At 38.6% G+C, this 16,007-nt stretch overlaps 1 protein-coding gene across 1 annotated transcript in view; it reads left to right on the top strand.

The window, feature by feature from the left end:
* Positions 1-15,632, top strand: part of LOC142181860 (uncharacterized) — a 36,039-nt gene extending 20,407 nt beyond the window's left edge. The window contains exon 3 of the mRNA XM_075255482.1: positions 15,392-15,632. The gene's annotated coding sequence lies outside the window, so the exon portion shown is untranslated. The remainder of the gene's footprint in view (positions 1-15,391) is intronic.
* The last annotated feature ends 375 nt before the right edge of the window (positions 15,633-16,007 follow it).

Here is a 16,007-nt window from a genome sequence, read left to right on the forward strand (position 1 = left end):
GGTGTACAGGATATTGGCTGGGTAGAATGTGGTGTAGTTTCCACGTATATGGGGTTGCTCTGATGAGTGCCAGGGACTTGGGTGTAGTGATGGTTATTGGTGGAGTTTTGTGGATCGGGAATGAGTGGCGGTGTATTTTGAGGGGTGTGGTAAGTGGTGGTTGGTGGGTATGGAATTGGCTGATGATGTTGTTGTTGTGGAGTTGGTACCAATAATGGATTGATATTTTAAGGTGAAGTTGCGTATTGACTTGGTACGGTAGGATTTTGTGGTTGTTGGTTTTGTGTATTCTGAGGAGGCGTTGGATTCTTTGTGTTTTCTTGGTGGATATCAGGGACGTTGAGGGTGAGTGACAAGTTTGCCAAATTGCGGACCTGCTCAAGTTCTCCTTGTAGTTCTAGTATCTTTTGTTCAAGTCTTAAAACCAGGTCATTCGGGGTCGGACTACTACAGCCATCAGAAGTCTCTGCATTCTCAATGTTTTCCTTTCAGATTCCACTTAAGTTGTTCATCTTTGATTTCCCTCTGCTTTTTGGTTGCTTGGAGGAGGAGGAGGTGGAGGGCCTCTAGAACTGGTATGATATGCTGACGAGGCCAGTATGGATGAACCAACCTATGGGGATGAGAATAATAATAAAAAATAAACAAAATAAAAAGGTAACAAGTTAGTGGGGATCCTGAAATGTTTTCAATATTTACAGACATATTACGAAATATAAACTCGTATCCTAATTTGGGAGCCTCATTGTGCCCGAGGTAGACCTAGCGACAAATAAATTTGGAGAACTTCAAATGCCAATAAATGCTTTATTTCATAATATAAAAGTACGAATCCAAAAACGACAATAATAATAAAACAAGTCACTACGGGCACTTGGCGTTATTACATTTTAAGAAAAACAAGTAAATCTAATCTATTTGGTCCCAGAAGGACCTTCCCCAGATTCGATATTCCGGACACCATCAAACAGATCTCCCATTTCGCACAGTCCCAGCAGCAAGTAGGCTCGGGCCAAATGTCCTCCCTCGGCTCCTTCAGCATTCTGATAGTTTTCAATCCTTTTTATGACTTTGCCCTCTAGCTTCACTATTCCTTTCTCCAGGTATTCTAGTTTCCTGTTGTAAGTGACCACCATCTCTTTCCATTCCTCAATCAACTTCACGTTCCTCTCATGTATCTCCCGATGCTCATTCTCAGAGTCGTGGACTCTCTTGCGCAGCCTGTTGTATTTGACTTGAGGTTCAGCTTCCTCGTCTATGATTTTGTTCCCTCGACCAGTCCCCGGTATCACCGTTCCTTTTAGATTGTCCTCTAACCATGTAGGGTAGAGAGGCTCTCACCCCACGTGATATCTGTCTGGCTCAACAGTGCTTTTCTCCACATTGATTTTGCAGCGCCACATGTGCTGGGCTTGGCACTTGTAAGGTATGTCATCGTCTTGGAAATCTGCCCTGAAGTGACTCATGTTGATGACCCATGGTACAACCTGTTTTCTGCCTTCTTGCCTCATAACTCGCATAGGGACATATGGATATATCCCTCTTAACCCGATCAACACCAAATGCGGAGCATCCCTGGACCTAATAATGAACTCGTCCATTGGAAACCATTCAACCATCCACTTCACCTGTCCCTAGGTTAGATTGTCGAAGAACTCTACCCATTCACTAGCACTTTTCGGCTGAGCAAATCTTTCCGGAATATAGGTCATCTGCTTAGGGTGATGGAAAGCAATGTGATCGTTCCAAGCCCTTCGCAAAAATTCTTGGCGATAGTGACCCTTTTGGAGATGCTCCAACAACCATAACTGCATCAATAAGTTGCAAGCCTCGAAATGCTTGACCCCTCTCTTACAGCGCTCCAGGGCCTGTAGATGTCAGCTATGATCATGGGGACTATGGTATATGTTTGTCCATTAATCCCTTCCATCAAAGTTTTGGCGACCATGGCCAACCTAGTGTGGATTCTTCCCCTTTTCATTGGGAACACTACAAGCCCTAGAAAGCACACAATGAACACGAACACTCTACGGTTGATGTGACCCAGTGAAGTGAGGGTGATCTCATCATGATAAGTGCGGAAAGACTTGCTATGGCTATACCTCTCGTGGAGATATTCGAAAGGTATGTAGGAATCCTTCAGGCACACTGGGTCGACATTCTTTTTTAGCCCCATCATCTTCAAAAATCCCCTGCCCGTACGGTGTTTCGGCAGCGAAAGCCCAGAACTGTCCCAAGTAAACCCTGCAAGTCCTTCTAGTTCCTATAGAAGCAGTGTCATTTCTATGTCATCGAAATGGAACACAGCTCTTTCACTATCCCAGAATAGGGTAGCAGCCTCGATCAATTTGTTGTTTGGTTCAATATCTAGCAGGGATGGAAAGTTACCCAGGTACTTATTCACATGCTTCTTGTCACTTGAGGAAAGTTCTTCCCACCAATCTAGCAACAATGGAGGGATATTGCTAACCATACCGAATATGGGGACCTTGTGCCTCATTTTCTGCAAAATAAAAAGGGTTAGGCCTTACCCCTATCAGACTCAACTATTTATACATTTATGATCCGCATATCGACATTTAGTCCTCCAAATTAATGCACAGAATGTGGTTGCGTCCGTTGGGACTATGGAAAACCCGATGGACTTTGGATAAGGCTTATCTTAAAGGATCATTATGTGGACAACATAACTGACCCGTCTAGGTTTGACCATGATGCATGCACAATTTAAACAGAGTAAGGTTTCTATGTGGTTTTAGATTGGTACCCTCAAGCGGACAACTTGAGGGGGAAGGCACGGAACCGTCGACTACACCGCTGATCGATTGGTTTTACCGCAAATAAGCCTTTTCGAATTTAAGGGTAATAAATAGGAAGAGCGCAACCACTCATTAAAGCGTTGCTATGGGATTTGATACGCACGAGTGGAATATGATGTGGAGCATGATTTATGCAGCAATTAATAACATGTAGGCAAGTATTTTCACGTAGGAAAAATATAAAAATACTGCATTTAAATAATTGAAAAGACAGTTACAGAAAAAGGAAAACAAAGAGACAAGTCAGTTTTCAGGGTAATAAAGAAATCATAAATGCTTGAAAAAAAGACTGCTAAACTCAAATAAGGGAGAAGGGTACGGGATAAACATGCTTGGACTAATTTGTAAAAGACAAGTTTGTTATGGTAAGAGCCTAAAAATATCCCCAGCAGAGTTTTCATGCTATCGCGCCCCCTATTTCCTCCCCTTTTTGACGGGGGAAAAGGTCCAGGTTTCGACATTCACGAGGTGTAATGACTCATTTCCTTAAGGGAATTGGGTATTTGAAGAGTCGCCACTTAACGGATTATGGTGCGTTAGGACACCTAGAGCGATTAACTCTTGAGTTGGTTTGCATTACCAGAGATTAGGGTAAGGGCTCGAAGTATCCTCGAGGGGAAGGTGTTAGTCACCCCTCTTGGTCCACAACTGTGGATCCCGGCCGAACTTATATTCACAAATTAGTCCATATAAACAGTTAAATAAAATAAGTTTCAAGTAAAGCACATTAGATAACTCGAGTGACAAGATAAATGTTTGAACAAGTTGTAAACAAAAGTTTAAATAAAGAGAGAGGTTTTGGTAAAGAGGGGTCCTAGGTTGTTTATCCTATAGGATCACCCCACACAATATCCGGTAAACACTCCTCAATGAGGGGATACACGTGACATTAACGCGTAGTCATCATATCCCATGTCTACCCTTTCCATTCCCTTATTGGTCATGCAAAGCGAGTGTTTGGTCAATGATTCCTATTGCATGCTGCTACCTGTCCCTTCTTAACGATTCCAGAGGGAGTTAGGACCTCTACCTATAGGTAGTTCTAGACGTACCTCTAAGATTTTAGAAAGGCGAAAACTCTAAGGTGACAGTCAAAACATTTAGGACTTTCACACATAATGGGAGCAATTAAGAGGCCCAAAGTTTCCTTCTCAAACAAACATACAAAGCAGCACGACTCAAACATAGTTAAGGTTTTATTAATTGATGTCCTAAAGCAGGATATCTAAGTGAAGATGTAGAAACAGACAAAACCTTTTATACTCAGAAGTTACACCCTAGTGATTGCCTAGGGACTCTTTTTAAAAGCCTGTTAGAATCAAAAACGTTAAGCGACAGAGACAGCTTCAGGGAAATGCAGTTTTTGAAAACGCCCTAAGGTTTTCCTATATGGCGAACACTGGTATCTATGTTAGTGCAGAAACAAATAGGTTTTCGAAATAGACTCCTTTAATACCTATAGGCATGATATCTAATGAGATTGAGGCAATTTTGAAAGAACTTGTTTCAAGAAATGTTTAACACTTAATAAGACCAGTTTTTAAAAAAATGAACTAGGTGTATTGGAGTTGATTCATTAGGCTAACTTAAATTATCAGACAGAATTGCGAGTGGAGATCCCTATAGGCTTGATATCTAGGCGGATTACTGATTTTACTTGATTTGCAGCAACATACAAGAATACTTATTAGAACTGAATTGGAATTGAGTCTTATAGGCATGACATCTACTAATTTAAGACATGATTGTTTGGAACCTAAAAACATGGTTTGTAAAATGACAAAATGCAGAACCTTATGAACATGATTTCTACTTGATGCAGACAAACTTAGTAGTGAAATCCTATTGGCATGATTTCTATTTAGGCACAACAATCAGATTCAAGAGGGCAAACCTATGAGCATGTTTTCTATTTATGCAAGCAGTCAGACTTTTAAAAATAATGTCCTAAGAGCAGGACCTCTACCCGTATTACCCTAGAAAGTATTTATCTACCTACCTTTTTACTAAATACCCCAAATATCTATTTATAAATTATTACAGGCCAATGAATGAATTACATAAGTAAAATAGAAAAACCAAAAAGCTATTCTATAAGGAGCCTTCAATTAGGCACGAGTTTCCCAAAGCCTCCAATGGTGTCATAAGCCTCAATTCCATAGACAAATCAGAGTCTAGGTCATCAAAGTTCCCTAAGGGTCTCAAGGACCCTAGGCAATACTTACACCTAGACTTAACAACCAAGAATTGAACCAGTGCAGTGTGGAAAGGCCAGCCTCAGTATTCCATATTTCAGAGGGCTCTCAAGAGGATCCCAAGGCAGTACACATACTAGAGGGGGCAGAACCTATTGACTAAAAGTAAAGTGAAAGTGCAGGACACAAGTTGAAAAAGGTTTATTAAGGACTGTATTAGAAAGTCTGTTTTGAAAGCAATTAGTAAAGCAACAGAGATTGTTTGGAAAAGAAGTTTGAGTAGTAAACAAAGCTCAAACACCTTAAGATAGGACCACACATAGCTAGTTTACAGAATCCAAATGAATTCAGTAGTCACACAGGGGTCAAGGGGTTTGAGACACATAGACATTTGGCTGCAAACACATAACCCAACAAGGGTCTTAGGACTGGTTTAGACATGCTCAGAAACAGTTGACACTGGCATAGTCACAAACCAATCATGAAGAACACAAACACATAGAAGGGTGATAGGGATTTGGGGATTCATAGGATGGTAAGTACACAACAAGTAAAAGACAATTGGCAAGGCATGCTTTGAAACACACATAAGGGAATACACTAATTTAAAGGAAGGGAGAAGGCAATAACTTGTTGATAATGTAACTTAACTACAAGTTTCACAATAGAACCACAAGTAGAAGAAAACTAGAAATAAGAGAAACTAAAACAATAAGAGAAGCATGTTGTTGTTGGAGCTTTAAATTAAAACTAGGACATACCAGTGAGAGAAAAGTAAGCAGAATGAGAGAACAAGAGAGCACAAATGATTAGCCTTGGCTTGCAACCAACTAATAGTAGAAAATAGCACAAGAGAGAGAGAGAGTAGAGATTTTTAGTAAGAGAGGTAGTTTTTGAACCTAAGTGTTCGTGTGTGTTAATAAAAGACTTAGGGTATTTATAGTTGAAAATATGTAGTAAAATAAGGTAATAATCATAGTATCATAAATTGAGGAACTCAGAATCAATCAATTAGAAAATCAAGGAAGTACTCTCTTAAGTTAAGGGAGTTAATTCAAACGGTAAGAAACAACAGCATATAAGGCAAGAAACAAAAATCAGTACAGGACTAAGTAAGGAAAGAATCAAGATTTAGTAAGCATAGGGTAGTCAATTAGGACTAGGTTCAGAAAACCCCCAAGTAAGGAATGATTCAGCAAGAACCAAGTACCACAACAAATAAGGTAATGAAATTAGTCAATTTAAATAGACGAGTAGAATTTTAGGGTTTCTAAAGAAAACCTTTCAATCGAACCATCAAATAAGGGAATCAGAATCAAATCAAGAGATGGTCATGATTCTATATTGCAACATATAAATAGAGAAGAACGAACATACATAGCAAACAGGTAAGGTCAGCCATATCGACAGAAAGAAGCAAGAGATGAACAAATCAAGATGAATAACAATCACACAAAAGTGACACAATAGGCTAAAGACTCAGTAGAAAACCCATTCGAAGCATGGGAACCGATAGAAACTTTAACAAGATCAAGTAGTCATGCTAACACACAGAACAAAACAAAGAGGATCTAATGAATTAGGGCTTTTAACAGAGTCGATTTGAAAAAGCATTAAGAACATGAAATTAGTCAAGATAAGCAAGGAAAGAGGTTTAATCATAAAGAAAAATCGGTTAAAACAAGTGTAGAAGAAACTCCGAGAAATCCTAATTTTTAAAGAAAGTGAAACGGCTTAAAGTTGAGGATCTTTCAGAAGAAGTTCGAGAATAGTGCAAAACATTGATAAAAACAGACTTAAAGCATTAAAAATAGCACGGATCTAAGAGATTCAAACGAGAGTTAGGGTTTCAAAGGAAACCCAAATAGAAACGAAAGAACCTATTGTAAACTTCACAGATCGTAACATATATGGTGTGATTTTGCCCAAAGTCACACCAGAGAAGCCATGGACAACAGAAATAGAAACCCTAGATCCAAATCGGCATGGCCCAGGACCCTTGAAGGCCTCAGAGATGATGAGCAAGGCGATGGAAGACCCATTGGAGGCTTGGGATTGAAAGGTGGTCGCTGGAGATGACCGGAGAAGGAGGCGGCGGTTGAAGAATGATTAGGGTTAGGTTGAGAGAGAAGATAGACGAGAGCATCTGAAGGCGGCGATGGTTTAGAAATGAGTAGGGTTAGAGGGTCATTTAGGAATTAAAAAAGGAAAGGGCGTGTTTAGACCATTGATCTAGGAGATCAAAGGTCAGGATTCAATAAGGTAGGTTGTTTCTGGGTTTGGGTAGGTGTTTATGGGATTTGGATCAGGTTAATTGGGTAGGAGATTGGGCTGGGGAGGGGTCCTATTTGAGCTACAATTGAAAGCCAAATCTGGCTATTATTTAAATAGCCACTTTCCCTATTTTAATTTATAATAAATAATAGGTAATTTCTGAAAAATAATTTAATGTGCCAAAATTATTTAAAATACATAATTATCATTTTAAAATATAGGGACCAATTTTACGCATAAAAATATAATTATACCTTAAAATGGGCTAACATTGCAATTATATGCAATTTAGCTTAAAAAAAATATTAAATGTAATTATAAAAATTATATTAGCCATATTTTGGTATAAGTACAGAAATGAAATAAATAAATAAATTATCATAACAATAATTTTGGAAATAATTATTGAGGATTTTATGAATAAAAGGGGGGAAAATAAATCAATTTAAACCCTTAAAATTATGGGAAAAATTATAAAAACCTTGTGCATGCTTATATATGCATATATGCTATTTTGAAGGTATTTATGCATATTTAAAATATATAGGGAAAAATTGGGTATCAACAGGCATCCTGGTCAAAGACATGGAAAGGAGTTGTTCATCCGGAAATGAACCATTGACCTCAAGGCCATCATGGGGCCTCCCCTCCTCTTCCAAACGGGACAAGTGGTCCGCCACTTGATTCTCACTCCCTTTTTGGTCTGTGATTTCAGGATCAAATTCTTGTAGAAGAAGTACCCACATCATCAATCTAGCCTTTGAGTCCTTCTTACTCATCAAATAACGAAGCGCCGCGTGATCGGTGTGAACAATCATTTTGGTACCCATGAGGTATGGGCAGAACTTTTCCATAGCAAAGACGATGTCTAAGAGTTCTTTCTTGGTCACTGTATAGTTGACTTGGGCGTCATTCATGGTCTTACTAGCATAGTAGACTGGATGGAATATCTTGTTGAGTCTTTGCCCCAATACCGCTCCTACCACCACATCGCTAGCCTCACACATGAGCTCAAATGGTAAGCTCCAATTTGGTGCGGTAATGATGGGAGTGGTAGTCAACCTATACTTGAGTAGCTCAAAAGCCTTCATGCAATCATCATTGAACACAAATTTTGCATCTTTTTCCAACAACTTGCACAAGGGGTTCACCACCTTTGAGAAATCCTTGATGAACCGACGGTAAAACCCTGCATGCCCTAGAAAGCTCCTCACTCCTTTGACGGAAATAGGAGGAGGGAGTTTTGATATCACTTCAATTTTTGCTTTATCCACTTCAATACCATTTTTGGACATCTTATGGCCGAGGACAATACCTTCCTTTACAATAAAGTGACACTTCTCCCAATTAAGTGCCAAGTTGGTCTCTTCACTACGTGGCAAGACTTTATCAAGATTACCCAAACACTTATCAAAAGAATCCCCCACAACAGAGAAATCATCCATGAACACCTCGAGGAAGTCCTCCACAATATCCGTGAATATTTCCATCATACCCCGCTGAAAAGTAGCCGGTGCATTACATAAACCAAACGGCATCCTTGAGAATGCAAATTTGCCATACAGACAAGTGAATATGGTCTTCTCTTGGTCTTCAGGTGTAATAAGAATCTGGTTATACCCAGAATACCCATCCAAGAAGCAATAATAAACACGTTCATCTAACCTATCCAATATTTGATCAAGGAATGGAAGCGGAAAATGGTCTTTCCGAGTCACTTTGTTGAACTTCCTATAATCCATGTATACCCTCCAACCGGTGACATTTCTTGTGGGGATGAAATCATTGTTGTCATTTGTAATCATAGTCATGCCCCCTTCTTTGGGACACATTGTACCGGCGAAGTCCATGAACTATCAGAAATACGGTGGACAACCCCAACATCCAACCACTTGATGACCTCTTTCTTGAAAACCTCTTGCATGGCCTCGTTCAACCTTCTCTGATGTTCCACGGAGGGTTTGGTATCCTTCTCTAATATGATTTTGTTCATGCAAAAGGCGGGGCTTATACCCCGAATATCCGCCAATGTCCAACCTATTGCTTTCTTCCTTCTTTGGAGCACCACAAGGGTGGCATCTACCTGTACGTTAGTTAAGCACGAGGAAAGAATAATAGGTAAAGTGGAACAAGAGCATAAGAACTCATACCTGAGGTGTGAAGGCAAAGGCTTCAACTCCAATATGGGAGGCTCCTCGATTGAAGGCTTAGTTGGTGGAGTCTTCCGGTTTTCAAGGTCCAAGGAAAGTTTCCAGGGCTCATATGTATATGAACCCCTTTCTGGCAAAGCATTGACATATTCAACCAAGCCTTCCTTCCCAACCACATCATGATTCAACAATACAACTTCCAAAGGGTCTTCCACATTAATCGCAGCACTTGTGTCTTAAACCATTACCTCGATCACAAGATCCACAAACGAACACACTTCGTTGCTATTAGGCTGCCTCATTGACTTGCAAACATGGAATATAATTTTTTCATCGCCTACCTGGAAGGTGAGTTCCCCTGCTTCCACATCAACTAAGGCCTTCCCTGTAGCTAGGAATGGTCTCCTCAATATGATCGACACCTCGTAGTCAACCTCACAGTCAAGTATCACAAAATCTACGGGAAATATGAACTTGTCAACATGAACTATCACATCATTAATTATCCCCAATGCCCTCTTTATTGTCATATCCACCATTTGGAATCTCATGAATGTGGGCCTCGGTTGCCCAATCCCCAATGTTTTGAACATAGAATATGGCATCATGGTAATGCTTGCCCCCAAATCACATAAAGCTTTGGCAAAATCGGCACTACCAATAATGCATGGAATTGTAAAGGCACTGGGGTCTTCTAACTTTGGAGCCATGGGGTTCACAATAGCACTCACTTGATGTGTCATTTTGATAATTTCACAATTCATTGATATCTTCTTTGTTACCAAGTCCTTTATGAACTTGGCATATCCCGACATTTGTTCTAGAGCTTCAACCAAAGGCACATTTATGGACAAACTTTTCATCATATCAATAAATTTCTTGAACTGGTTCTCATTGTTTTGTTTTGCTAGCCTTTGAGGATATGGTGGAGGAGGCCTTGGCAAAAGAGCCTTGGCTTTGGGCACTACCATTTCTGGTATGTCTATCACGTGTTCCCTAGACGGGTTCACATCATTTTGTGTCTCCTCCACGTTGTAATCAATGTCTATCCTCACTTCATTATTCACAATCTCATCATTCACTTGCGCATCATTGCTTTGCTCATCATCATGTTGCACCAACACATCATCACTTACAACCTTTCTTGGATTAGAGGTACTAGCAACTCCACCTTTACCACTTCTTGTAGACACTGCCATAGCATGGACCGTATTGTTCCTATCCTTCGGGTTTACTACCGTGTCACTTGGTAGTGCCCCCTTAGGGAGAGTATTCAAAGCTTGAGAAATTTGGCCAAGTTGGACTTCCAAGTTGCGGATAGAAGTGTTGTGGGAGTAAAATTGGGCATCAGAGTCGGCATTTTTCTTTATCATTTTCTCAAACATTGTCTCTATCCGTCCCATCTCATTATTGGAAGAGCTAGGACCTTGTGATGGATATGGAGGCGGGTTGTTTGGTTATTGATACATCAGAGGCCTTTGAAAGCCCTACCCTCGATTCCCTTGATTATTGTTATTCCAACCCCCTTGATTGTTATTGCCTCCCCAATTACTATTATTGTTGCCACCCTAATTGCCTTGGTTTCCTTGGTTGCCCGTTGTTGTTCCCCCAGTTGCTTTGGTTGTTGTTGTTGCCACTATTCCAATTTCCTTGTTGACCTTGATTTCCCCAATTTCCTTGTGATCTCCACTGTTGTTGATTCGCAGCATTGCCCCGTTGACTCTGATAATTGTTCACATATTGAACCTCTTCACTTTTATCATCATATACATCATCTTGATTGTACCCACTACCACTTTGCTCAAATTGGTCCGGATTGTTTTGAACCTGTTGACCTCGTTGCCTTCTCTTATTGATCATTATATTCACTCCTTCCATGGCATTCACTAGTTTTGGCCCTTGAACTTGTTGCAAATGAGCTTTGGCCAATTGGTTCATGGCAGTAGTCAACTTGGCTATTACTTGGCCGTGGTCATAGAGCTCCTTGTGAAGGTGAATAACATTAGGATTACCTTGTGGCACATTAGCTCGACTTTTCCATGCCGAAAAGTATCCGCCATCTCATTAAGTATTTCACATGCTTCGACATATGGCGTGTGTAGACATGTAATTTTTGACCCTCCCCGAAATTTTATACCTTTTAGTGCTTAGATGTTGGTTGTAGGCCTAATAACGCCATTTTTAAAACTTTTTTCTTTTTGCTTTATTCAATCTTGAAAATTAAAAAAAACTACAAAAATATTTCCTTTTATTTTAGCTTATTGATATTTTTACAAAAGATAAAAAGAGAAGTTAAAAAATATTTTTACTTGGCTTAGTGTGATTTTAAGTTGTACATATTTAGTAAATATTGAGTAGTATTTAGATTTCTTTAATATGATTATCTTGTCTTTCATTTAATTATTCCTTATTATTTTAGATAAAACTATTATCTAGATTCATCTTTAGAATAAAGAAAAATAATAAAAAAAGAAGAATGAAATGAGGAAATGAAAAATGAAAAGCAAACAAGCAAAAGGAAAATAGGCAAAGAAGAGAGGAACGTGAAAAGCAAAAATGCAAAGGGAAATCAAATGGAAAATGTGGATCCCACCACCTTATCTCTCCATAACAAACCTCACTTGCACCCTATTTTTAATTTGCCACTCACGTTTTTTTAGCACATGGGAGGGGAGGGGGACCACAAGGCTTCTTTTTATCTTCTTCTTCCTTCCAAAATAAGGATGGACACACACATTTTATAAAAGGGCTGACAGAAAACAGAATAGGAAGAGGGGGAGGGGAACAAAAGACGGGAAAAGAGAAAAAATAGAAAAAGAAAAAAAACGGAAACAGAGGCTCAAATTTGGAACGAAAAAAGGAGAATGAGGACAAAATTAGAGCCGGGGAATCTTTCCTTTCACGCATTTTTTCTTGCTATATAACACATGCACACACAGAAGAGACACACAAGAAAAACGCCAAAACAAATCTGGGGAACGGGAGGGGCTGGGCAGATTTCAGAAAGCACACACACTCATCTTCTTCATTTTGGAGAGCTTAGAGGGTATCCTAGTAGTAGCAGTAGCCTTTCTACTCCCTTCATCTTCTCCAATAAACCATCAAAATTAGTAAAAAAAAAATACTATTTGACATAAGCCGGAAGTAGCACTACACCACCACAAAAATACAACCATGGAGCCATTGAAACACCTCTAAAACGAGCCATGAACATCACCTAAACTCCAGCTCAAAGAAGCTATGAAAATCAGCCATTGAAAGCTCCCATTTGCACCATCAAGGCAGCTCCAACATCTCTGTCAAAGCTACCCCAAACTCCAATTCAAAACAACCCTTAAAATACAGCAAATCCAGCTACATCGCACTATCACCATAGCTGTTTTCCGGCGTTGCTGGAGGTTTGTTGAGTTCCGGCGAAGCTTTTATGTAGATTCATGGAGTTTTTGTTAATGAAAAATCTTTTGCTGCATCAAGGTTCGATTCTTTAGCATTTTTGTCAACTTGGTCTCCTTTAAATTGATACATGATTCCTAATTTATGATTCTAATTCCCGCGTGGATGTTCATTGAAATTGCCTCATGTACAAAGTCTGTTTAGGTACTTATAATCAAATGGAAATAAACTCCCACATGACTTGAATAGAGTGTCGTTGGTGTGCTTTTGAAAATTTATTTTGAACCCTTGTTTTCCTTACTTGATATAATCGTATTGGACTTCCATGACTTGTTTTCCTCTTATTAATCTTTTGCATGGGAACGACCAATTCACAAACATTGTTAGAGTGCTTAATGCTCATTTGGGTTTTTGAGTTATTACTTAAAAGGGTTTGGAAGAGTTTTGATTTATCGTCTTAATATTTGGCATGTTCTTGGATTAATTTGAGTTAAAAAGTGATGATTTTAATTGTTGAGTTCTGATATTGTTTTAACAATTCTTAAATGATTTGAAAAAAATAAGTAAGGTTTCACTTTGTGACATAGATATGTGCAAATACTATTGTGATTGTGTATACATTCGCGTGATATAATTACGATTCTAAGAACTAATTCGGAGTATGCGTTCACGCAACTTAATCAATCTTTCTTAGTAATAAAATGGTTGCTAATGAGCGGCTAATTAATTTAGTTCATATAGTTCGAGGTGTGCCATCCATAATTTAATCATCTATGGCCCTCGTATTAATTTCATAACCTAGATACAAAAATGATGCATGTTCGTAGTTTGCTTTAGGCACATTTAATATATTATCGTGGTTGTGGACACGTTCGCGTGACATGACTATGATTTCTAAGAACAAAACCGGAGTATGCGTTCACGCAACTTCGGCCAAATTTTCTTAATAATAATAAAGCATTATTAATTATGGACACGTTCACGTGACATAATTTTTGACGCACCAAACAAACGGGTACACGTACGCGTGACCCGTTTCAAGATAATTTCATAATTAAAAAAGGCAAATGCACATAGGTTCTAAAAGTAAGTAATTAGACAATTTGATTAAGCCAAGTATGATCGAAACGATCGTGCTAAAACCACGGAACCCGAAAATGCCTAACACCTTCTCCCGGGTTAACAGAATTCCTTACCCGGATTTTTGTGTTCGCAGACCGTAATTAAGAGTCAATTTCCTCGATTCGGGATTTTAACCAGTGACTTGGGACACCATAAATTATCGCAAGTGGCGACTCTGATTTTAATAAATAATCCTGTTTTGATTGTCACTTAAATTGGAAAAAACTCCCTTATACCCCTTTTTGGGGTAGGAAAAAGGAGGTGTGACAGCTCTGGCGACTCTGTTGGGGACAAGAACCCAGAATCTCTGGTTCAGGGTTCAAGAATTCGGGCTTGTTAATATGATTTTTACTTGGCTTCATTTATTGTTAATATTACTGTATTCTGTGAACCTTTTGTGCTAAATGCTATCTGTTTACCGCTTTAATATTGTTTGAATTGTATACAACTGTCTTTTTACGCCACCCTTATGAGTCTTCTGAAAATGGTGTACACGTTCGTGTGGCCCGCTTTTTCTGTAGAAGTTATACCAAATAAGAACGGGGCTGGGCCAGCAACAAGGCTAGGTAGACTTCAGTGCTCCCGGTACGTTGCCCCTTCTCGGCTCGAGTTGTCCGCTCGGGTAAGCCAGGTCTAGAACACAACCCCAGGTTTTAAAACCTAGAAAAACACAGCCTCATGCCGGATCCCTAGTTGGAACGTTTGCTTGCATCACGTGCATTTGACTTTAGGGACTCAACACAGGGGTTGGGTCCGTCTAGAACATGTGTACCTAAAATAACATACCACCTTGATGCATCCGATGTCTACATGTTGCATTTCTTCAAGGGTAAAAGGGTCATTTGGCGGACCAATGATAATTGAGGGAAAATGGAAAAAAAAAGAGAAAAAAAGAAAAAAGAGAAAAAAAGAGAGAGGGTGAAGTGTGAGGATAAAGCGAGAAGGGCCCGACTATGTTTTCTGTCACATTTTTGTTAAGAAAAAAACATGAAAAATTTAAAAAAAAATGGTTTTGCACTTTTTCATCATTTTCCAAAAATCAAAAATAAAAAAAAAAAGAGAAAAGAAAATCCAAAAAGAGTTTACATGTTTCATCATTTTTCAAAAAAAAGACAAAAAAAATATTTTCTCTAAATTAGTTGTTTTTCTTTAATTCTCGCCCGTATCTAATCTGCCCGAACTACGCGAACCTGATTCTCGTCTTTCGGGGCATGATACGTAGGCAACCCACATATGGTACAGTCTTCCTAGTAAATCTTAGGTTCTTGGCTTTGCGGAGTCTTAGTCACATTTTGCACTTTTAGCCACCCTTAGGCCAAATAAGCCATTTTGCTAAAATAGTCACAATCATGCCTTGCATATGTCCAACAGGAAGGGTTATTGTCTCACATAGCGTTCCAAGTCTTTAACTTTATTTGGTCTAAATTTTCTCATACAGGTATGGATCTAGTTACCGGAGTTTGAGCATGACAAAGCCCCATGACCATTTAGTCAGGATCGCTCATTCAGGAGTGGATTAAAAGGAGATATTCTTTTCTTTTTTATGTTTTGAGTTTTTCTTTTTATGTTGTCTTTTACCTTCTAGTTTTGTACAGTAATGTTGAGTCTTTTGTTATTGTATTTCCTATTTTGTATTGGAAAAAAATGTGTTATAAATCAAAAATCTAAAAAATAGAGATTTTGCGTTTTTATAATTCTGTTAGATATTTTCTCTAGAATACTAACTCTAGAAGTTCAAAAAAAAATCTTTAGTGTTTTTTCCTTTAGGAAATTAACATATAGAACTCAAAATTTAAAAAAATGCTTTTATATTTTCTTTAATATATTGATACTAAAAATTCAAAAACAAGAAAAAAAAAATCTTTTGATACCTCTTTAGAAGTTTTCTTTAAGGTATCAATTTCAAAAATCACAAGAAAAAAAGATTTTCTTTTGAGGTTCTTCTTTGGGAAATTAATGAAAAATGAAAAACAAAATTCTTTTTATTTTCATTAAAACTTTAAGATATTGTACATAGAAGAAAAAAAACATACTTCATCTTGTGTTTATCTTCA

This window comes from Nicotiana tabacum, chromosome 6 (genome assembly GCF_000715075.1).
Source record: "Nicotiana tabacum cultivar K326 chromosome 6, ASM71507v2, whole genome shotgun sequence".
Lineage (NCBI taxonomy): Eukaryota > Viridiplantae > Streptophyta > Magnoliopsida > Solanales > Solanaceae > Nicotiana > Nicotiana tabacum.